Consider the following 23,927-nt stretch of genomic DNA (forward strand, 5'->3'; position numbering starts at 1 on the left):
AATAATGGTCTCTACTTTAGAAAATAGTCAATATGAGAGTATACTGTATACAAATGTGAAAGGTCTGTACAGTGTAGGGATGAACATCATTATGGATCATATAGGTTTTGTAGTCTTCAGAATTGATATAGAAGTGTGTTGTTAATTTGCTGGAAAGATTCGTTTTCTTCCCCATTTGGTGGGGAGGGGGTCTAAATTAGAACTTATACCCCAAATGTAATAAAAGGCATGAAGTTTGCCCAGGAACAGTAACCTATAGCAACCAATAAGATGTTTCCTTTTAAACAGATGACTAGTAAATGCTACCTGCTGATTGGTTGGTATGGGTTACTGCCCATTGGCAAATTTAGTGCCTTTTATTACATAACCAGAGGGTTAATATCACCTCCTGTTAGGATCTAGCCTTTGCCACATGTTTCAGTCCATTTAAGGACATGGCAGTTAAATGTGATGTGTGTTGTAGCAGACACAGCTAATTTAAAGAATTGATGACTGATTTTAGAATAAGACATCTCCCCGGGGGGGGGGGATACATCCCTCATGGGGGAGATATACTAACTGTGCGGGGGGGAATGCTTTGTTTTTTGAAAGTGACTTTCTTGAATTCATGCTACATCTGTAATTGTTTCTCTGCCTTTTAAATAGATATTATTAAAAGTTATTCTATATTATCCTGAGGCCTAAAATGAAGCCTAATATAACTGAAACCTACCTAGGTACAGTATAAAGTACATCTAGCTCCGTGGATATGTACTTCCTCATGCTAAAATGAAATACTTTCTGATAATGTTCAGAAGTATCCTCAAGGCTTTGCTATCATCAGGCTTCCTTTTAAATGCTGAAACCATTAGCATGCCAAGTATACCGTTGAAATTTTAAACCATGATGGAGTATTACAAACGTAATTCACTTTACAACAAAAGCGAGAAAACAACTGTGTATATTGTAAAGGTGATCATATTTCTTAATATTAAGGGCACATCACCAGCATTTGGTGTAATTATAATGTGTACATTAAAGAGGTTTGAGTCATACATTTTTATATAGAAACCACACGCCTGTAACTTGTAGCTTGTGATAAAGGTGAGGTTTGATAATGCCAGCTGAGATACAGAATGGCTTGATATTTAAGACCCAGAGGATGGCCTTTACTACTTACACTCTGATATTTACAATGCATTTAGCACTGCTTAAGCATTGGTAGCTGTCATCCATTTACTGTCAACAGGATGGACTGATAATAGAAATCCTGCTAGCATTGGCTGCTGTATAACTGATGGATATGGTTATATGTATACTATTGTTTAATGATAAATACAGACCAATAGCATATACAGGGCTGGGAATGGCCTACTCCTACCTCAATGAGAATCCCCTAGTCCAAGGTATTCCCTCCTCACTTTACGCTATCAATGAATGGTTCAGAACCTAATAGCAGACAGGTAGGACCACAGTGGAGGATTATTTTTGGCTCCTTTTTCAGAAGAAATGCCTAAATAAGGATTCCTTTAAACAAGCAGTATACCGTTTTTTCAGCATCAGTTTAATGAATAAGACAGATGCTCAACCTACATTTTGCCAATTGTTTTTTTTTTTAGTAACTTATATTTTATTTTTCATCAAAGAAAGATAAAGCATTAACATGTTTGATACAATTTTTACATATGGATCTTAAGGAGCAAAGTGAGGTCGCAATTACATGCTATTATCCAATGCTTATGTGCATTATCCATGTTAATCCGTATATACAACAGCTGACATTAAAACAATTATATAAGATCAAACATTTGGGGGCAAATTCACCAAGGGTCGAATATCGAGGGTTAATTAACCCTCGATATTCGTCTGGGAATTAAAATCCTTTGACAACGAATATCGAAGTCGAAGGATTTTAGCGCAAAAAGGAATAATCGTTCGATCGAACGATTAAATCCTTCGAATCGAACGATTCTAAGGATTTTAATTCAATGATCGAAGGATTATCCTTCGACCAAAAAAATTTAGGCAAGCCTATGGGGACCTTCCCCATAGGCTAAAATTGGGTTTGGTAGGTTTTAGATGGTGAACTAGGGGGTCGAAGTTTTTTCTTAAAGAGACAGTACTTCGACTATCGAATGGTCGAACGACCATCCTTAGATTCGAAGTCGAAGTCGTAGTCAAAGGTCGAAGTCGCCCATTCGATGGTCGAAGTAGCCCAAACAACACTTCGAAATTCGAAGTTTTTTTACTTCGAATCCTTCACTCGAGCTTGGTGAATTGGCCCCTAAATGAAAGGAGGAAAAAAGGACAGATAGAATCCAACTAAAGAGAGGGGATTGGGACCAGTAGGGGAGGGGGTCCTAATTTCGCTGAATGCAATTTGTATTACTATACCGTCAGAGCCGGGCCAAACCGGGCAGGCGCCCTAGGCAGCCTGCCCGGCTGCTGCGCCGGCTGGTTGAGCGCTTCTGCGCATGCATACACGCACAGATGGGAACAAGTCGGCAGGGAAGGGACTAGACTAGGGGTAGGAGTAAGTATGTGCCTGGCACCCCTTCACCTTTGCGCCCTAGGCACGTGCCTACTCTGCCTACCCCTAGTTCCGGCCCTGCATACCGTTTGTGATTGGAGATCACGGCTGAGTTGGGTTTGAGAAAAGTTCCCATGGAGACCAGATCTTGAGATATAAGGGGATTCTGTTTTGCATCCTTGCCAAATTGTATTCATATTGTTTGATACCATTAACCCTTTGTTTCACTTTCTGGAGGGAGGGGATAGAGGAGGTCTTCCACTTGGCTGCAATTGAGATGCGGGCAGCTGAGTGTATCTGGTTAGCTAGCTTTTGCATATGCTTTGGAAATTGCTTGTACGGTTTCCCCAGAAGTATGTGTAGAATGCATTTATCTAGAGTTTGATGGGTCACCTGATTTAGCAGGGTTATAATTTCATCCCAGAATGTTAGTAATCGAGGACAGAACCAGAATATGTGGGGTAAATCCCCTTGGTGCCCGCAATCTCTCCAGCAGTTAGAGGGAGTTTCTGGGAATAACCTGTTAAGCTTAACTGGTGTGTGATACCAAAACATTACAATTTTAAAGACATTTTCCTGTTGTCTGAGAGAGTGGGAGGCCTGGTATTTTATCCCTAACGCTTCTCTCGTTGGGAAAGTACCATTGGCCTGTAAGGTCAGATCTCTTAGAGTGAAAAAAGGGGCATCTTTCAATTGCTGTATTTATTGCGGGATTAATGCTGGCTGGAATTGAGGGTTACTCAGGTGTGAGAGTAGTAGGTTTGATGCTAACTTACATTTGAACCTTAACCTCCACCAAAGTTTTACTGTATGCTCTGTGGCCCAGATCCATGCATTAGGGTGGTAGGGTTGAAATTGGTATGTTTCAATATTTGCCAATACAATATCAGAGGACCATAGTGACCATGCCAGTACCTGGCAGATCTGGGCTGCTTCATAGTAGTGTTGAAGCTGTGGTGCCCCCATGCCTCCCATTTGTATCGGAGTTGTTAAGGTTTTCCTATTTATCCTATGTCTCTTTTTTCCCCATATGAAGACATGGAATAGTGTCTGGATCTCCTTCAGCGCTGTCAAGGGGAGAGGGATAGGTAAAGTCTCAAAGAGATAGAGATATTTTGGGAGGATGGACATTTTTAGAGAGGCTTTTCTACCCATCCAGGATATGGAGTATCCTGCCCATTTCTGGAGTTTAGATTTTGTCTCTAGAATCAAAGGTGGGAAATTATATCTGAAAAGATCTCCAAATTTAGGTGTGATCTTTATTCCTAAGTAAGTGATATAGTCTTTCTTCCAGTTGTACTTAAAAGTGGCCTGTAGTGCTTCCAAGGATGGAGTAGGGATAAATAGAGGAAGTGTTTCAGTCTTCGTCACATTAATTTTATAGCCAGAAAGAATGCTATAAGTGTCTAATAGTTTGTGTAAGGAAGGAAGGGACACTTGTGGGTTGGTTATCGTTAAGAGCACATCGTCTGTGAAGAGAGCGATTTTGTGTTGGGTAGGACCCACCTCTACTCCTTTGATGTCCATATGGTTGCGTTTATGAGCGGCTAGTGGTTCTATGCTTAGTGCCTGCCTAGTGCCGTTTGAAATCTTAATTGATTGTTGGTGGAGCTCGGAGTCGTGTTGTGGGGCCCTCGGAGAAGACAGAGGGGTTGATCCCCCTCCTCCGCGACATCCTGGAGCGTCATGCGTCTCTCGGCTCGTTTTGTGCAGGTACGGGGACATTGTCACTTGCTGCCTCCGTTTCCCCGTCATTCCATTGTCTGCAGTCTCTTGAGGTATATGGGACCCCGAATGTATTAGACAGGCTGATTAAAAAAAGCTTATTATCGGGGTTCAGTGTCATATATATATATATATATATATATATATATATATATATATATATATATATATATATATATATATATATATATATATATATATATATATATATATAGCATGGGCCCTCCGATATGCCCTCTCCATAGCATCTGGGGAATAAGATCTCTGTAAAGGTAGCCATACACGGATAGATCCGCTCGTTTGGCGATGTCGCCAAACGAGCGGATCTCCCTCCGATATGCCCACCTTGAGGTGGGCAATATCGGGCTGATCCGATCGTGGGCCCTAGGGCCCAACGATCGGATCCTAGCGTTCGCCAAACGGGCGGTCGGATCGCGGGACCGCATCAACGAACAGATGCGGCCGCGATCCGACGGGATTTTTAACCCCATCCGATCGAGATCTGGCCGACTTTCGGCCAGATCTCGATCGGGGAAGCCCGTCGGGGGCCCCCATACACGGGCCAATAAGCTGCCGACTTGGTCTGTCGGCAGCTTTTATCGGCCCGTGTATGGCCACCTTAAGAATCGTCCCTTTAACTCCTTGGCATGTTTTTCAAATAAAGCATCATTGTCCAGTGGGGATATCCCTGATGGTATGAGAAGGACAATTTTTAGCATAAAGCAATAAATTGCCAGACACAGTCTTACAAAAAAGTTCACTAGAAACAGCCACTCCTCATTTACATAAGAAAGTAAGTCATCTGGTTGAAAAGGGCCTTTTAAAAAATAGAGAATTTAGAATTCTCAACAGTTACAGAACAATGTCACAGTGCCTCCCATGTTTCCCTCTCACCTCTCCAACCACCCTAGGGATTCTTGCTGGCCATCACTTATTGAATAGAGCAGGGAATCACAATGACAGATATCATAAGTCATGGCTAATAAATCTGACTCAATAATAACTACACATTTGCCACCATGATCATATATAGATTCCTTATTATCTAATGGTTGCTAAACACGTAAACGTGTGGCAGTATCATCATGTTGTTGCACCTATTACCAGCAGATGTCCCTCTGCTAACACTCATTATCCCGAAGCCTTTCATTATTTTCCATTAACAAAACAAGTTTAATGGAATTACACTGAAATAACTTTTTTATTTCAATACATTTTTATTGAATGTAGCAAATAATTTGTACAGAACATTATTTCCAATAAACATCTCAAATATACATATGTTGACATAACATATCAAAGGTGACATATGTAGTTACAGTCGGTGTTGAAATATTGCCATGATAACAACAGCATTTTAATGTACCATAAAATACTCAATAATGAATACACGTCAAAGTAACAATAAAAAAGGAAAAAGGAAAAAAAAAGGAAAAATAAAATGACTTCTACACTGACACTAAAATGAAAACACTGAAATAACTTTTGAATATCGTTAATGTTTGTGTTTGAGAAAAAGGAAAATATAAAGTATTTCTGTGGTGCATGGATTAATAGTACAATAAGCCTAATTTTCTTTAAGAAAGACAGTGGGCAATGCACAAAAAATGGGAGCAATGTGTGTTTTTTTCTTTGCATTTCTTTTATGTAGAAACCTCTGTGTTTGACAGTACTGTTTTTGTGAGGGGTGGGGGAGCAATGGTCACATTCTCCCTTATGGGCCCTACTTATTCGCTAATATGTGAGTCAGGTGCACAGTGCAGCAGCTCTTCCTTGATAAGACTCTCAACCAATCCTGTGTTATATACATGTGCATAATGAGCAAGTTGGGGCACTGGGGCTCACTATGCTCATGTGTGTGCCCCAGCATTGTTGATTGCACCAGTTCCCTCCCATTGCAAGCCAAATAAAGCTATCTTGACAGAATACTTTTGTTTCCAAAACCAGAGAGTGGGCTCAATTAGTCTGCACCTTCAGTGGAGGAAACAATATTTGTATGATAGGTGCCCTTCAATGACAGAGAATACAAGACTTTGCAGGAACTGATGTCTTATTTGGTTTGGACCCGACTGCTGCAACATTGTTTCACATGTACAGGTCCTGTTATCCAAAATGCAAGGGACCTGGGGTTTTCCGGATAATGGATCTTTTCATAATTTGGATCTTCTTACATTAAGGGGCCCATTTACTTAGTTCGAGTGAAGGAATAGAGGAAAAAAAGTTTGAATTTCGAATGGTCGAATATGGCTACTTCGACCATCGAATGGGCTACTTCGACCTTCGACTACGACCTTCGACTTCAAATTGAACGATTCGAACTAAAAATCGCTCGACTATTCGACCATTCGATAGTCGAAGTACTGTCTCTTTAAAAAATTCTTCGACCCCCTAGTTCGCCACCTAAAACCTACCGAGGCCAATGTTAGCCTATGGGGAAGGTCCCCATAGGCTTCCTAGCAATTTCCTGATCGAAGGAATATCCTTCGATCGATGGATTCAAATCCTTCGAATCGTTCGATCGAACGATTATTCCTTCGATCGTTCGATCGTAGGAATAGTGCAAAATCCTTCGAGTTCGATATTCGAAGTCGAAGGATTATACTTCGACGGTCGAATATCGAGGGTTAATTAACCCTCAATATTCGACCCTAGGTAAATGTGCCCCTAGGTCTACTTGAAAATCATGTAAACATTAAATAAACCCAATAGGCTGGTTTTGCCTCCAATAAGGATTATTACAGAGGGAAAAAGGGGAAATACTTTTTAAAAATCTTGATTATTTGGATATAATGGAGTCTGAGATACAGCCTTTCCATAATTCAGAGCTTTCTGGATAACTGATTTGCAGATAACAATCACATACCTGTACATCTAGTCATAAACTACAGTAAAGACAAATATTGCTCTTATTTACAAATCACTATAGTCATTAAAATGTAATTAAAGGGAAACTAAAGTCTAAAATATAATAATAGAAATGCTGTATTTTGTATTCTAAACATAAACATGAACTTACTGCACCAAAAGCCTAATGAAACAAATGATTTATGCTTTCAAAGTTGGCCACAGGGGATCACCATCTTGTAACTTTGTTAAACATCCTTTCAGTACAGGGGCATGTTTACTAACATAGTAGGTGGCTGTTTAAATCTAATTGCTGATTGGTTGCTATGGATATCTCCAGAAATCTCTCCAGATATTTATCTCCAATGTTAGTAAACATGCCGCAAGACCATGCACATGCTCAGTGTGGTCGGGCTGCTGTTGGGAGGCTTAGGGATCATCATGAATTATTAAAACAGCACAAGTCAAATAATATCTGCCAGAAGCCAGTACAGCAAGACTGATTAATAATCAGAAAATCCAGACTGCACTGGGCTCTGTGTTGTCATGTAATCTAATGTGGATTTTATAGTTTTTGTATTGTTTAATACAAACTTTCTCTAACTCTCCAGAACCAGTGGCTGCAGCAAAATAATCCTCCAAACTAAAAAAAAAGGCCATCCCCAATAATAAACCTGACTGTATGCAGTGAAATTCCAACTTAATTTACTTGCTGTGACTGCTGCGGATATGAATCTCTACACGGTCACTAGCTGCTCTACAGGGAAACAAACAAAACTGCTTGAGTTCTTGGAAGTAAGGTGGGAGGGGCTCCACTGCTGTTTGAAAGTATGATCCTTTCCCTGCAGAGGGACCATCTGAAGTTTCCTATCCATGGTAGTCAGATCAAGTAAATGAAGGGGAAATTACACTGCATACAGTCAGGTTTCTTATAAAAATGGTAGATATTTTTTAATATAAAGTATATTTTTCATTAAAGAAAGTAAAAATGGGATTTTATTTATTTGCCTCTACATGCCCTTTAATATATATTGGAAAGATGCTTAGAACTTTTGTTTGTTTTCCCTATGAAAAAACTAAACTGGTTAGAGGGATGGAAGACTTAAATTATGAGGGTAGACTGTCAAGGTTGGGGTTGTTTTCTCTGGAAAAAAAACGCTTGCGAGGGGACATGATTACACTTTACAAGTACATTAGAGGACATTATAGACAAATAGCAGGGGACCTTTTTACCCATAATGTGGATCACCGTACCAGCAGGGGCGCTCCACCAATGAGGCGAGTTGAGACACTCGCCTAAGGCGGCAGCGCCCCCTGGTTACCAGGGGCGGCAAAAATGCCGCTCCTGGTAACTAAGAGCCGAATTTCCGGTTTTCAACCCGGAAATTCGGCTCTTCTAGTGCAGAGAGCGCAATTGCGCTCTCTGCACTAGCGTCATGCAGCGCCCCGACCCCCTCCTGCGCAGAAAATGTGAGCGCCGTAAGGAGGGGTCGGGGCGGCAACGGAAGGCCGCTTCAGGCGGCATAAAGGCGCGGATCGGCGCTGGGTACCAGAGGCCTCCTCTTTAGACTAGAAGAAAGAACTTTCATTTGAAGAACCGTAGGGGGTTCTTCAGTCAGGACAGTGAGGTTGTGGAATGCACTGCCGGGTGATGTTGTGATGGCTGATTCAGTTAATGCCTTTAAGAATGGCTTGGATGATTTTTTGGACAGACATAATATCAAAGTCTATTGTGATACAAACTCTATAGTTAGTATAGATATGGGTATATAGAATTTATGTGAAAGTATGGAGGGGTGTGTGTATGGATGCTGGGTTTTCATTTGGAGGGGTTGTACTTGATGGACTTTCTCTTTTTTCAACCCGATTTAACTATGTAACTACTATGTAACTAACTATGTAACTATGTGCGCTCATCCTATTTCTCCAAAGTTTTAGGAAAACATGCATTCCATAAAGTTTGTGTCACCCACACCAATGGGAATATACCCTATGTTTTTATATACACAATTCTATTGTGTGTGTAACAAAGGAAACATAATATAAATACACGTATGGGATCCATTATCCAGACATCCATTATCCAAAAAGCTTAAAATTACAGGGAGGCCAATCGCCCAAAGAGTTCATTTTAAACAAATATCTCACATTTTTAAACACAATTTCTTTTTTCTTTGTTATAATAAAAAACAGTACATTGTACTTGATCCTAACTAAGATATAATTAATCCTTATTAGAGGCAATACAAAGAAAAGAACCCTTGTTTGTGACTTGTTTGTGTAATTAATTAATAAATATACTTATTCTGCCTCTGATTGTATGAAGCAGCAGTTATTGTGGTAGCCGAAACTACAAATTTCAGGGATTTATTTAAAAGTGAAACACATTCATGAAAATGTGTCAGAAAAAGGATTCCCTGTGAATCTGATATCATTTTCACAAAGCTCTCAAAACAATTGAAATGGAGGGATTCAACACATTTCCGAATGAGAGTGGTACAGGGAAACAAAGTTAGCGTGGGTGCAAATGACAGAGACAAGGGCAAATTGAAGAGTTACACTATTCTGCATTTATGCAATTTGTTTATTTTTAGTATTCAGAGGGTTAAGGCTCACAGTATAACAGCGCAAATTAACAAAAAGATGTTACAGAAAGACATTCATTAGAAAATACAAACATTTTATAAAAAAAACAGTAAAAAACACAGAAAACCTATACTAACCGTTTCCTGGTCCTGGAGGCAATGGGAAACAAACGGGATTAACCCCCATGGAAATGGGTCCTCCTTAGTAAATCCCAAGTTTAGTCAGAACAGCTCCCCCTCCACATGGAATGGCTGTTATGGGCTTGGAGCAGGGCATTACATGCTGTGACCCCTATAGACATGGCCGATTCCAGACCTTAGTGAAGAGAGGCCTGTTACGTATGTGATTTTGGTACTGGCAGAAATGTTTTTTTCATGATACCTTGACCTGTTTTATTAACTTTTACAGGCTTGTATTATGACACATACCTATACCTATTTTCCTCTAGGACCCACATCTTGTCTTCCATTTACATTAACAGAATATAGATTTACCTTTGAACATTTTCTGAAGTTATAACATTTATACACAACTCCAAGTTTGCAGGACATCCTGGAATTAAAAAACAATGGCAAAAATAAACTTTTGTAAGCATAATGTTTTAGTAACATTTCAACGTAGTTCCTGCCACAACAGAGCTAAATGCGTGGGGGGTGGAAAGTGTTGGGAACAGTGATCACAGGATGCAAATAGGTGAGGGCAGTGGCCTGTAGTTATACCATTGATACAAATACAATTTTAATATAGTCTAGTACATTCTTTAAGACTCAAACTTTAAGGGGTAGCTGTCCATAATCCTCTTTGATTATGTATTACTTATTCCGGCTTTGGAGAATAACAATTAAAACAAGGTACTGTTCAAAATAGATTGTTCCTGCATTAAAACACACAGGTAGAGACTTTTCAAGTGGTGAATGCATTGGCATTGCATTGTTAAACATGTCAGGTAGAGACTTCTGATGTGGTGCATGCACTGAGTTACCTGAAAATGTCTTTCCCTAAACTTCTTACGAACTATCTGACCATAGAGCTACGGAACATTTAGACCAACAGAATGGATCTTGGACATACTGATAGACTTTACAACAAGTAAAAAAAACACCGGGGGGGGAGCCTCTGGGGAACACAGTCATTAACCTTCCACACCAGGCTGGCACTCCTCACCTTTATGAAACAAACAATACCAAAGGGTATCATTGATACCAATGGTCACAACTAAGGTACCAAGCACACTACAAATCTTTGGACCCACAGGACATAACCAATAAGTTAGCCATATGAACTAAGAAAATGGTGTGATAAAAATACCTTGACATTAAATAAGGGTAAATAAATGTTTTACATATAAATTAAGATGATAGGAATCACCATATTAAAAAAAAAGTTATTCCCCTAAAACATACACAACTACTCTGGCCAGCCATGAATATAAAACAATAAATAAATAACACAATTAGTTACTACTAGTTAAAAACTAGAGTGAATATTGTATAAAGCCTAAATCACATTCTCAGTCCATAGTGTGCTTTAAAATAAACATCAAATTATATGATTCACAATTTCAAAAATGGTTTCAAAATGGTTGAAGTTGATGCGTGATATGAAATATCAAAATATGCTCCTTGTACTTCAATATAGTTGGCACTCTGTCCTGATACGTCCTGTTCTGAATCTCGTGCAAAGTTTGCTTATTGGCATAGGGGAACCCTGGAGCTACTGCCAAGCTGGCAGTAATTCCAGTGATCTGTAGTACACCATAAAAAAATCACTCAGACCTTATTTTAACAGCAAGTTAGATGAAAAAGTCCAGTCTAATTAATCAAAACATGCACACAAAATTACACTCCTTTCAACACTTCGGAAGCATCTTCCCCTTGCAGCCGCAATTACACTGAAATCATGGAGAAAAAATGCTAAATTCTAGGTAAAAAATATGGAAAATTACACAGCAATTGCACTGATCCGTATGCTCTTTGAAATAACCGGGCCTTAAGTTTTGTATTAGGACAGTAGTTCCTTACTGCTAATCAGTCACCATTTCTGTTCATGCATTGCATTGCATAATTTGGGGGTGAGCAGGGAAAGTGGGCTCACACTTACATATACACCTACATATACTGTCAGGGCCGGATTTACATAGTGGGCGCCCCTAGGCCCACTGCCGTTCGTCGCCCCTGTCCCCTCCCCTTTATTCGTGCAAATTTTCATCATCAATGGTGATTGGCACATGGGAAATTTAAAAATGATTGTATCTCCAGCGCATTCCCAATGTTTTTAAACCAATGCGGGTGTGGCTGGGCAGCATGCCGCCCCCCTAAAATCCTGCCGCCCTAGGCCCGGGGCTAGGTGGCCTTTCCACAAATCCAGGCCTGTATACTGTACTATTTTATAACTCAGCTTTATGGTTGATTTTACATATAAAGATGCCTATTAGGCATGCTAAGTGATCCATGTCAAGAGCCAGGTAGCACTAATGCAAATGTTTGGTCCTCCACATGCAACAACCTGCATGGCAGCCTGTAAAATTGTATTGGCCATGGACTACATTAATGGACCAACAAAGTCTTTGGTTAACACTTTGTAGTGATGGGCAAATCTGTGAAAATTTGCCAAAACCCATTGATGTTAATGGGTGTATTTTGTGCAACATTTTCCAAACCACACATTATTTTATCTCAATACATTTGAGTCTATTGGCCGCAAAACCTGGCAAAAAAATTCTGCCCATCTTTTCTTTACTAAATTACACATTCATTTTGGATGGCCCCATGAACCAAAGGAGTTCAGTTTTGTTTAAGAATGGAGGAATTGACACTTAGAATATACAAGGAATCGACTCATGTATACTGTAGGAACATTTATAAAAAAAAATTACAAAGTTTTCTAATCCAGATGAGGCCATCAAATATCTTCAATTGACTACAGTAATGAGGGAAATGGTTTTGCATAGCGGAATCAAAAAAAAAGTAATGAAAAGCAGGGTAGTGTCATACAACTCTAAATATAAATTAGCATTCCAAATATGTGCCACGAAATATGTATATTACCGTTCTAGAATAGCACATACTTTATTACTGTAATGCTCTTCAGAACCATTAAGTTATCATATCTGGTCTGAATTTTTTGAAAATTGATTTCAATTTGTTAATGAAACTTATCTTATTAGATAAAAGTAGCCTTTGAGAAGTTTAGAAGGATTACAAGTACTTAACCTGCACATCTTGTCACTAGACACTGTGAATAAGATAATTAATACCTTGATAACAAGGTTTCAGAAGGTCACACTTTTGATGTTTCACCTGACATTCCATAATGAAAAAGATTAATATGATTGCCACTGCTTTGTCCCACTATATATATAGGCCTGGATTTCTGTGATGTTTAATATCAGAATGATAGCTGTCTAAAATAGTAAAACACAAATGTATGTGAATTTAGTTACATGTAATTCTGGGATGAGGGCTTCACAGAACAGAACTGTAATCTAAAACAGTTGGAGGCAGACATTTAGGGCTCATGAACAGGGATTCTACTGAAAAAAATGTATCACTCAAGTCACAAAATGCAATAAATCCTGAAAAAAATCCTTGACATTTATTAAATAACCTACAATGTAGGTAATATTATAGAGCTACCAGCACAAAAGACACCTTTACAAGCTAAATATAACCTGACAACGAAATACGTCTTTGTATATCAGCAAGCAAAGTGAAAGAGATGGTGCGAAGATCATCCCACATAACTTTGCTGACGATCTAAAGCCCAGAAGATAATTAGAAAAAAGAGTGCAAGGAAGGAGGGAAGGCCTTCCAAAATATACATTTTACAATTTTGAATTGTAACATACTTTGAACACATGGAATATTATGTAAAAAGCTGTAGAATATATTCTGATCACATGTACTCTTTTTGTAACTTATATAAAGGTGTAAGTGTTAGAGCAACATTTATAGGGATATGAATATTTTAAAAGTTAGATTAAGCTTCATAAATGAAAAAGAGTCAAGACAATTGGAGTAGTAATTGGTCAGGGAGTAAGATAAGCAAAGACATGCAGTAAGCATAGCTGGGAGAGTAATGGGCCAAAATTGTAAAAAAAAAAACAACTTTTTAATGAGCTTATTTTAAAGGAATGAATTAAAACATTTATTTTAGTTTAACAAAAGCCTGGCAATTATTGGAGTTATTTGCATTGTGCCCCAGATTCACAATACTTAATCCATATGTGGCATCTATAGTCAATGTATGTTGGACTTATGTAAAAGAATAAGTTGTGTTCAGAATTATATAAGACTTCTACTCTTATCTTCCTTTTGTGTTTTTTTACCAGATGTAAGATGTCCCCCTCCCTCATTTGTAAACAGGACTCCATTCCTTTACAGTCATTTTTTTGTCCTGTTTTACAGTAAATAAGCTAGATAAGGATAAATGCCCCACAGACTCACAGGTTATTAAAGGGGCAGTTCACCATTAAGTTAACTTTATAGAATGACCAATTCTGAACAACTTTTGAATTAGTCGTCATTATTTATGTTTTATGGATTTTAAATGATTTGCTTTCTTCTTCTAAGTCTTTCCAGCTTTCAAATGGGGGTCACTGACCCCATCTAAAATCAAATGCTCTGTAAGGCTTCACGTTTATTGTTATTGCTAGTTTTTATTACTCATCTTTCTATTTAGGGCCTCTCGCATTCATATTCCAGTTTCTTACTAAAATCAATGCATGGTTGCAAAAATAAAATTGGACCCTAGCGACCAGATATCTGAAATTGCAATCTTGAGAGCTGCTGAAAGAAAATTGTAAATTGTCTCTGCATATCACTCTCTAAACATACTTAAAAGTTAATTTAAATGTGAACAACCCCTTTAGCTAATGAGGGTCAAAGGTTTCCTTACTCTGCAAGCAGTTGTTTGTTTGCCTCTTAAAAATTGTAGAAGACTATAAAAGTGAGAACTGAAGAAGAATGCAGTGTAGTAAGGGTGTGACACCAGAAGTTTAATTAATGGTATAGGAAGTAATGTGATCTACTACTGATAAAGTACACTAGCCATGTAAGTGCATTCATATTCCTAATAAAGTTGATATTGGTTACTGCATATAAAACTTGATGGGCTTTTGGCCTTGTGCATCTATATGGTCACAGAACTACTTGTTGACTTCTAATAGCCTTATACATTAAAGAAGTACAGCATTCCAGTATATATATATATATATATATATATATATATATATATATATATATATATATTTATTTATATAACATTTTATTCATATAGTACACAGCTTGCTACTAGCTGGGAGAAAAATATCTGCTGATGGATTGTCTTGTTTAGAATGCATAACAAGGACATGGAAGACTGGAGCAGTGTAGTTTTCTCAAGGTCTTGCAGACTGGCATATTGCTAACTGATGACCCAAAAAAATGAACATTTGGAGATTGTAAAAACATCCAGTTGAAGCGTGAAGAGAAGCTGCAGATGGTTAAATAAACAGGGCTACTGGAGAGCAGTGTTGATTCATCTGGCTAGGAGTATATTTGCTTAGCTTTATCTTTATAATCCATGAAAAGAAATGCACATCATCTAAAAATAAAATGAAGGGCACAGCACGTGCTCCTAACTTTGCAAAAGTCAGTGTAAACAGAGCGGCATGTCTTTTTCACTTTTAGAGAGGGGAAAAACAATCACACGGGCAAAGCAATCATCATAGCAACGTTTGACCTTTACATTATGTATGCATTGCCATGGTACAGTGCACGGGTTCCTCAGTATGACCCTGAGAAAATGAGGTACGTCATTCTGAGAAGTGCGTGCTGGAAGTCCCTGACTGCTCATTTATGTCTTTATTCTGCTCAGAGCAGTTTGCTTTAGGATTTGCCTGCACTTTGTGTATTGTGCAAATGGATTAACACTTTATACTGGGATTCAAATTTTCAAATCAAGGAATCATTATCTTTCCATCTGGGGAGGGAAAGGCCATGTATTTGGCAAGGCTGTTTATTCTGTTGCCTCATATTTTCTATTCGGAACATATGTTCATTGGTTATATTCCCAACAACTCATGCACTTTGCTGTTATCAGAGTACAAAGTGCCAAATATTTGTTATGATTTGTGATGAAAAAATCCTTGGTGCTTGGACTAAGACCTTGAATCTTTTATATGCTACTGCAGGAGCTGAGCGAGGCAGGATCTTCAAACCCTGCTTTTTTGTAATGCCATATAATACCCTACCTTTTAGCTGAGGACTCTTCTTAGAATTGATTTAGAAAATTTAGCTTTTTATGGTATTTTTTATCTGCATACCACTGACAGAAAGGCAGAATAGAATCAAAGATGTTCTCAAAAGAGGACACTTACAAAAGCGAATAGCAGCGATGCATTGATTGCATAACAGCTTAAATTGAATAGAATTGAAATAGAAGAAATAATCTGTAGAATTAGCATTCCTCCAGCTCTATATGTCCCCAACTAAAAAAAGACATAGTTAAATATTGGAAATGGCCATGGTTAGTGAGTCTGCACAAGGCACTTTAATTACCACCTACCCTATTAAATATATTTACCCAGGGCAAAATTGAATCAATGGCATACTTCAAAAAGACCCAGGGTAATGTAAGCAAAAATAGAGCAAACATTTATGATTTTGTTGCTCTTATTTTGCACCTAATAAAAGAAAACCTAATTCTAAGCAACTTTGCAATATACATTCATTACAATTTGTATATGTTTTTTAAGCTATTTGTAGTGATGAGCAAAATTGTTTGCCGAGTTTTGCCGCAAAAATTACGCCCACAGAAAAAAATTTGTCACACAATTTGTAGGGCGTCAAATAAATATTGTCGTCCATAGACTTTAATGCATTTTGCCGAATTTTCTGCATTTTGCAAATTTTTGGGGAAGTGAAATGGGTCAGATTCATACATGATTTGTTATTTGTCTATGTGTTGCTATTAAATAAAATATTATTATATTATTCTAAAATAGTGAAAAAAAAAACCCCCTCAAACTTTTTTTTTTCCAATCATGGTCTACATTGCTCTGTATTTGTACCTTTTCTCCAGCAAGAAGAACAGACTATGGTATAACAAGCCAGATATGCAAGGCTTTCTGCCTCTATCACATATTCCATGTTTTACTCAGCACAGAAAGACGATGATGCAGTGGCATGATGCCAGTCTGGGCTTGTGTACTATGGCCTACTACCAACTGGCATACTGGGTCAGGTTTTAGCATTTTGTAGTACAATAGCCAACTGTATGTTCTGACAGCTATTATTCCAGGAAATGGGCACAGGCCTATCTAATGCAGTCATATTTATGAATATGCAAATTTTATTTTATGTTAACCGCAGGATTTTCTTTAATTCATAAGTAAGAACTCAGAGTGTCTATTTATAAAAGTGCACGTGCAAGAATTTTCCAAAATTCTTAATCTGTGTTACTAACTATACTTATTCCTATGGTGTTTACTATTTAGACCATACACATTTCTAGCTGCCCTTCTTCAGCCAGTACATCATTTAGGGTAGGGACACACTGGGCGATTTGGGGAGTTTTAGTCGCCTGGCGACTAATCGCCGCGACTTTTCTCCCCGAATGCCTCCCCTCGCTCTGCGCCTGGCTAAAATGAAAAATCGCCTGCGCTAATCACACGCGGCGATTCGTTTTCCGAAATCGCCCGAAGTTGCCTCACGAGGAAACTTCGGGCGACTTCGGAAAACGAATCGCCGCGTGTGATTAGCGCAGGCGATTTTTCATTTTAGCCAGGCGCAGAGCGAGGGGAGGCATTCGGGGAGAAAAGTCGCGGCGATTAGTCGCCAGGCGACTAAAACTCCCCAAATCGCCCAGTGTGTCCCTACCCTTAGTCAACAATTGCAGCAACAGATACTGCCACCTTTTCTGGAAAAAACCACACTGGTCTTCATATAGTTTATTTCCATGTTAACATTGGCATGCCATGTGAAGAATCATTTTACTGACCAGGGATAATAAAATATTGGACAACAATGGTGGTGACAGCCATGACCACTGAGACGTTAGAGCTTTTTTCCAAGTAAGGAAAAGGGTGTGCCATTAGCATTAAGTGCTAGGTAAATATTAGAGACAGAGAAACATTGTGTAGTTTAATAATGAGCTTCTTCCTACAGGAGAGCTTTTGAATCAGTTGGATAATTACCACTGGTAATTATTGTTTATTGTCCAATTAAATTCTAAATACATTGTATCGGAATAATTATCTATGGGAACTGTTATCCAGAATGCTTAGAACCTGGATAAGGGGCCTTTACATAACTTGGATCTCCATAGCTTAAGCCTACTTAAAAAAACATGTAAACATTAACCAATAGGATTGTTTTGAATTAGAATTATTTGATTAAAATGGAGTCTATGGGAGATGGATTTTTCGGTAATTCTGAGCTTTCTGGAGAATGGGATGCTGGATTCTGAACCTATGCCTGTAATAATATGGCCATTTATTCTTCTGGAAATGTAGTTATTGTTTTTTGTTTGAGGGGGTAAACTTGAAGAAAGTCATGAAATGTATTCTTTATGTCTAGATGGAGACTCATTGTTATTCTCCATCTTCTAATCTACAGCATGACTGTGTCCTGGTATTTCTGTTGCACACCACTTCTAGCTCTAACTGGTAGCATGACAGAGTTTTGTTCTTGTGTTTTGTGCCCTCCATTGCATTATCACATAAACAAGAAGGATTGTGGTTCCTTTGTGTGGGGTCAATGCAAAGAGTCTTGTAAAATAATATTTATTTGGCTATGCCAGTACTGAAGGCATTAAACATGAAGAACATATATTGCATTTTTATGTAAATGGCCCCTATTAAACACATCACAATTTTTAGCATTGAATTATAAGACCCCTTTACCAATCAGAATCCAGATGACAACATTTTCATTTCTTTAGATTACTTAAGCCCCAATGCGCTTTGCACCTTTAGCAAGAGAACACCATTCAAACGGCTATGCAAATACCAAGGCATGTGGAACACATTTATTTATGGCTTTGTCCTGTGAGCTAAAAAATGAAAGCCACAATATATTTCTAGTTAGGAACACAAGTTATATTTACCTTTCTTTGCAAATGACTTTCTTTCCATGGAATATGTCCCAGGGTATTTAATGTACCAGGCAAAGCATAGGCAATTTTTGACATGTTAATTACAAAGTCCTGCTTGGGGCTACCTTAAACACTTGATTTTTCAGATATACACTGGAATCTTTATGATGTTGTTTCATTGACTGTTGCAGCAGCAAGATATATAATACCTTTTAAGTCAGTGTGTTCTGGAAATTCCCATAAAGAGTCTATAGGGGCGTGCCATGATAAATGAACACACTGAAGCCGCTGCATTAGCATACATTCTGTTGCTATCATTTTGCTCTCTTTTATTCAGTAAACTGAACTTTAATTAAAAGTAATGTAATGTGTTCTGCTAGGTTGGTTGATTTACTAGTGTTAAGAGGTAGTGTCCTATCACTTTTCATCTGATGGTGGCAGCATTGAGCTACCAAACAACCCTCCTTTGTACAATGAATGTGGGGGAATGTTGACTATTCCTATTAGACTTTAATGTTTAAGAGTTTCTGTTAAGTAGATTTGTGGCAAGCTGCTATCTATTTGTTGTGATCTCCTCATATTATACTGATTTATGACCTTTGACTAGTCAGTATGTTGTGCAAATGGTCTCAAAATTTGATAATCGTTGAATTTGTGAATTGCATCTTGGCATATGAATATTTATGTGCATTTCCATCTCCTGGAATGAAATAAACCAATACTCTAATCACCACAATATGAATAAGTTTAAATACTTATATCATTAGCTCTGATCAAATTTACAGAGATGCTTTCCATTATATAGATGGGCCATGAGAATTATGCAAAGTCATTTAGCCAGGATATCCTAACTGGTTCAGACAAATGATCTCCCACAGTGACAGGACAGGCAGCGCTCTATCCTATATTGCTATGGTTTGGCCAATGTGGTTTTTAACATTTGTAATACTGAATTGATTGCTGGATTGCTCCTTTTTCAGATTTGTGAGAATATTCTGCACTCTGAATGGTTCCATGTTACTATGTTTGAAATGTAAGTGAGCAGATCAGTCTGTGGCAGGAAAGTATAAGCTGAAATTCAGACTAGGCTTGTGGGCTACTACATCAGGACTTGATAGCTCCACCAGGGGATGCATTGCATAACATCACCATTATAATTCAAAGCCCAGATTAACCTAGCAATTATGCTTGATTTGAATAAGAAACTGCAATATGAAGAGAGGGCTTGAATAAAAATAAAAATTATAAAAAGTAGTAATAGCAATAAATTTGTAGCCTTGCAGAGTATTTGTTTTTGGATGGACCCCCCATTTGAAAGCTGGAAAGAGTAAGAAAAAAAGGCAAACTATTTAAAAACTATGAAAAAATAAAGACCAATTGAGAAGTTGCTTAGAATTAGCTATTCTATAAATTACTAAAAGAAATTACTAAAAGTTTGTTAAAATATTTATACATTAAATAAACCCCAAAGTATTGTTTTGCCACCAATATGGATTCATGAAACTTAGATATCATCAAGTGCAATTTACTATTTTTTATTATTAAACAAAATATTATTTAAAAAAAAATATTATTTGCTTATACAGGTATGGGATCTGTTATCCAGAAAGCTCCGAATCATCAGGGTGAAAAAGGAACTATACGAGTGGTGACGTTTTGGAGAGACAAATAGTAAATATTAAAGACAGATTTGTAGAGAAGAGATATAAGGTGGGAAAACTAGAGGAGGCTATAGAAAAAGTAAGAAAGATGGATAGGAAAGCACTTCTAATCCCCCAAAATGAAGAAAATAAATGGAGAAATAAAGGCCCGTATAGTAACCAGCTGTAGTGGAGACAGGATGGAAGTGAGATTCCATGTCCAGGACTTTTTATGGCAGCTTTCTATTGGAAGGTAGGCGTTTACATACACTTTTTTTTAAAATGGGTAGCTGTATGAACCACCCCATTATTATTGAAAATGTATAGGTTTAAAAAAACAACCGCTTCCTTGCCTCCATAAAATAATGTGGGGCTGGTACATAGAGTCAAACCAAACATATTCCTCCTCCTAAAGGCCCCTTAAAAAGCCCTGTATAGCTCGGTGCAAAATTCGTTCCCATTGTTGTAGCACGGGTTTGCCTATAAAATACACCTCCAAAAAGAAAATAATTGTGATTCTAAATGAATTCAATACACTGTAGATTTATGCATTGTGGGGGAATGGCTCTTTAGGTAGTAGCAGCAGCAACTCCTTTCACACAGACAGTAGACAGTACACAGGTTTCCAGCTGATATCACGTGTGCATTTATTTAACACAGCAGCATAAACATCAACATAACAGTTCATACCCTTTGGGAAGGCAGTAAACAAAAATAGTCCAGCTGTACTGATAAATGAAAATGTCCTTTTCCCAAAGGTCCCACAGTCCCCCACTGGGGCAATATAAGTCCAGCAAACAAAATTAACTGTTAACTCACAGTCCTTTGGAGATTCCTTGTGCTTTTCTCCTGGAAGCAGCCGCTCCCCAAACACTTAAGGCAGTAGCTGGTAGCCAGTCCTTGCTACCAGATAACTTGTCTCTTTCTGGAAACTTGTGCCCAGCAATAAAAGTCCTTATGCTTTAAACACAGGTAACATGCAGTTACTAAGCAAACTTTTAACACAGCCCTCCAGTAGCTCTCCCTTCTCTCTCTCTCTAGGGCAGAGAGCAGCCTTAATTGAGACCCCACCTTTTACTCCAGGTGAGGCTAATCACCTCCCTGCTACTCAGAGCCTCATTTTCACATCCCTCTGCACTGCTTCATAGAGAATTCTGGGAGGGATATACTTTCCATCTATGATTTTCCCAACCATGCTACAGCATATATGATAATGTACTCCGTTTATCCAAAAAAAGTTTCACAGCTTTTATAACTATTGTATGTTCAATGCAAGTATATAAAAATTACACATCAAGTGTCATAAAAAACTGTGTCCAAATTGACTTCAGATAAAGCCAAAAGTGTATCCATTGTATCCCATAAATAAGAAGGTAACTTAACAACTAAAGGTGCTAAAAAAGAATCAATATATTTAGATAAACCCACGGTAAGGAAATTTACAACCCAAGATGTTAGGGCACCCAGGTGGATTAATTGGGTCCTTATGGACCTTTGGGAGGTGGTAGAAAATGGGAATACTAGGGGGGTTATTTATCAAAGTCCGAATTTATCTCAATATTTTCTGGAAAAAAAAACTCAGACCAAATCCGCACGGGTTTTTTGGGCTTATTTATTAATACATTTCCCCAAAAATTTTGTACACAGGAAGAAACCCGAAAAAAACGCGAAAAATCTGATTTTCACAACTCAAAATTTTGCCCGAAAACTCAGAAAACTTTGGGGTATTGCCAAAAACCCCGCGCACATCAAAAAATCAATGAGACTTCTTCCATTGACTTATATGCAACCTTGACAGGTCTGAGATGCCGGATTTGCAGATTCTGACTTTTCCAACCTCGGGTTTAATAAATTCCGAGAAATTCATGATTTTTTTAAAAGTCTGATTTTATTTAAAAAATCTGAATTTATTTGTAATTTTTTCATTCGAGGTTTAGTAAATAACCCCCTAGGTGTCCTATTATACAAAAATTCCTTTTTATTAATTATATCATTTTCTTTAGCCACCACTAAGATTTCAAAATATTCTTTCAAATATTTATCCGTTGGATCCTTTACCAATACTTCATAGGAAGATGTATCTCCCAATAGCCTGTGTGCCTCCCCAATATATACTTCTTTATCCTGTATTATGATCCCCCACCCTTATCACATGATCTTTTCATAATATCTGTATTTTATTTTAACTGTTTAAGTGCCTTTCTTTCCCCACTAGTGAGATTATCTCTATATTTATTTGGCCTAGTCTTTAGTTTCTTCAAATTCTTTTACTACTAATTTATTTAATAATCCCACACATGTGCCCCCACATTCAGATGGATATAACATGAAGCGTGGTGTAAAATCACTGTGACTACCTACATTGATTCAATCACTTTCCATCATAAGTTGATATAAACCATGCACTGTGGCCACCTCCTCCATAGATACATCCCTCCCAATGGATCCTCCCTTTGAAAAGAGACTTCATTATCTAAATTCTCTAGAGGTGAGAACTTATTCTGAATGGACAAATACTCTTCTTCAATTGCCCACAACCTAAAACTCCCCTTTTAAAAAAACTGTCCTTTTTTTCTCCCACCCTCTTTCTTTTTCTCTATTAAAACATTAACCAATCTGTTTTCCATCTCCTTGTAATATATAGTTAATAAACTACCCCCTGTTGTAAATTATAAGGATATTATAAGTTACCGAGGAGTTTCATGACCATATAAAAACACGAGGCCGAAGATCATGGAACTCCGAGGTAACTTCTAATATCCTCATATTTTGCAACTGGGGGTATTTTATTTATTATAATACGCAAGTTTCAGTGAGCCATGTAACAGAAATGACATCAGAACTCACCATTTATAACTGATGACATCAGAACTCACCCTTTATAAGGATATCATTTACAGGATATTCATGGCTTTTGTGTATTATATTAATATATCTATTCTGAAATGTATTAACTTGTCTCCCAGAAGCCCCCTTCTTAATATTATCGGAATTAAAAATATTATTATCTTCATAATCCCCTTTATCCCTTAATCCCAATTTTTAACAATTATTTACTTTTTCTCTTTAATAATAAAATAGTATCTTGTACTTGATCCAAACTAAGATACAATTAGTCCTTATTGGAAGCAAAACCAGCCTGTTGGGTTTATTTAAAATGTTTAAATGATTTTGTAGTAGAATCAAGGTATGAAGATCCAAATTAGGGAAAGATCAGTTATCTGGAAAACCCTAGGTCCCAGGCCCCATACCTGTATTGCACTCTATGGGATGTGGTCTTTACATAATTCAGAGTTTCTGGATATTGGGTTTTCAGATAAAGGAACCCATGCCTGTACCAATTAAATAATTAAAAGTTGAGATACCACTCCAGACATTGCATGGTGATCAAATGAAAATGTCAATCATCCAGAGAAAAAGAGACCTATAAAAATATCATTATAATTTGTAGCGATGCAGCCCTCATAGGGTTGTGACTAGTCTATCACCCTTTATAGGTATCTCTTCTTCATCTTTAAATGTAATATATCGGTAGAAAGTGAGCTCTT

The sequence above is a fragment of the Xenopus laevis genome, chromosome 6L, assembly GCF_017654675.1.
Source record: "Xenopus laevis strain J_2021 chromosome 6L, Xenopus_laevis_v10.1, whole genome shotgun sequence".
Lineage (NCBI taxonomy): Eukaryota > Metazoa > Chordata > Amphibia > Anura > Pipidae > Xenopus > Xenopus laevis.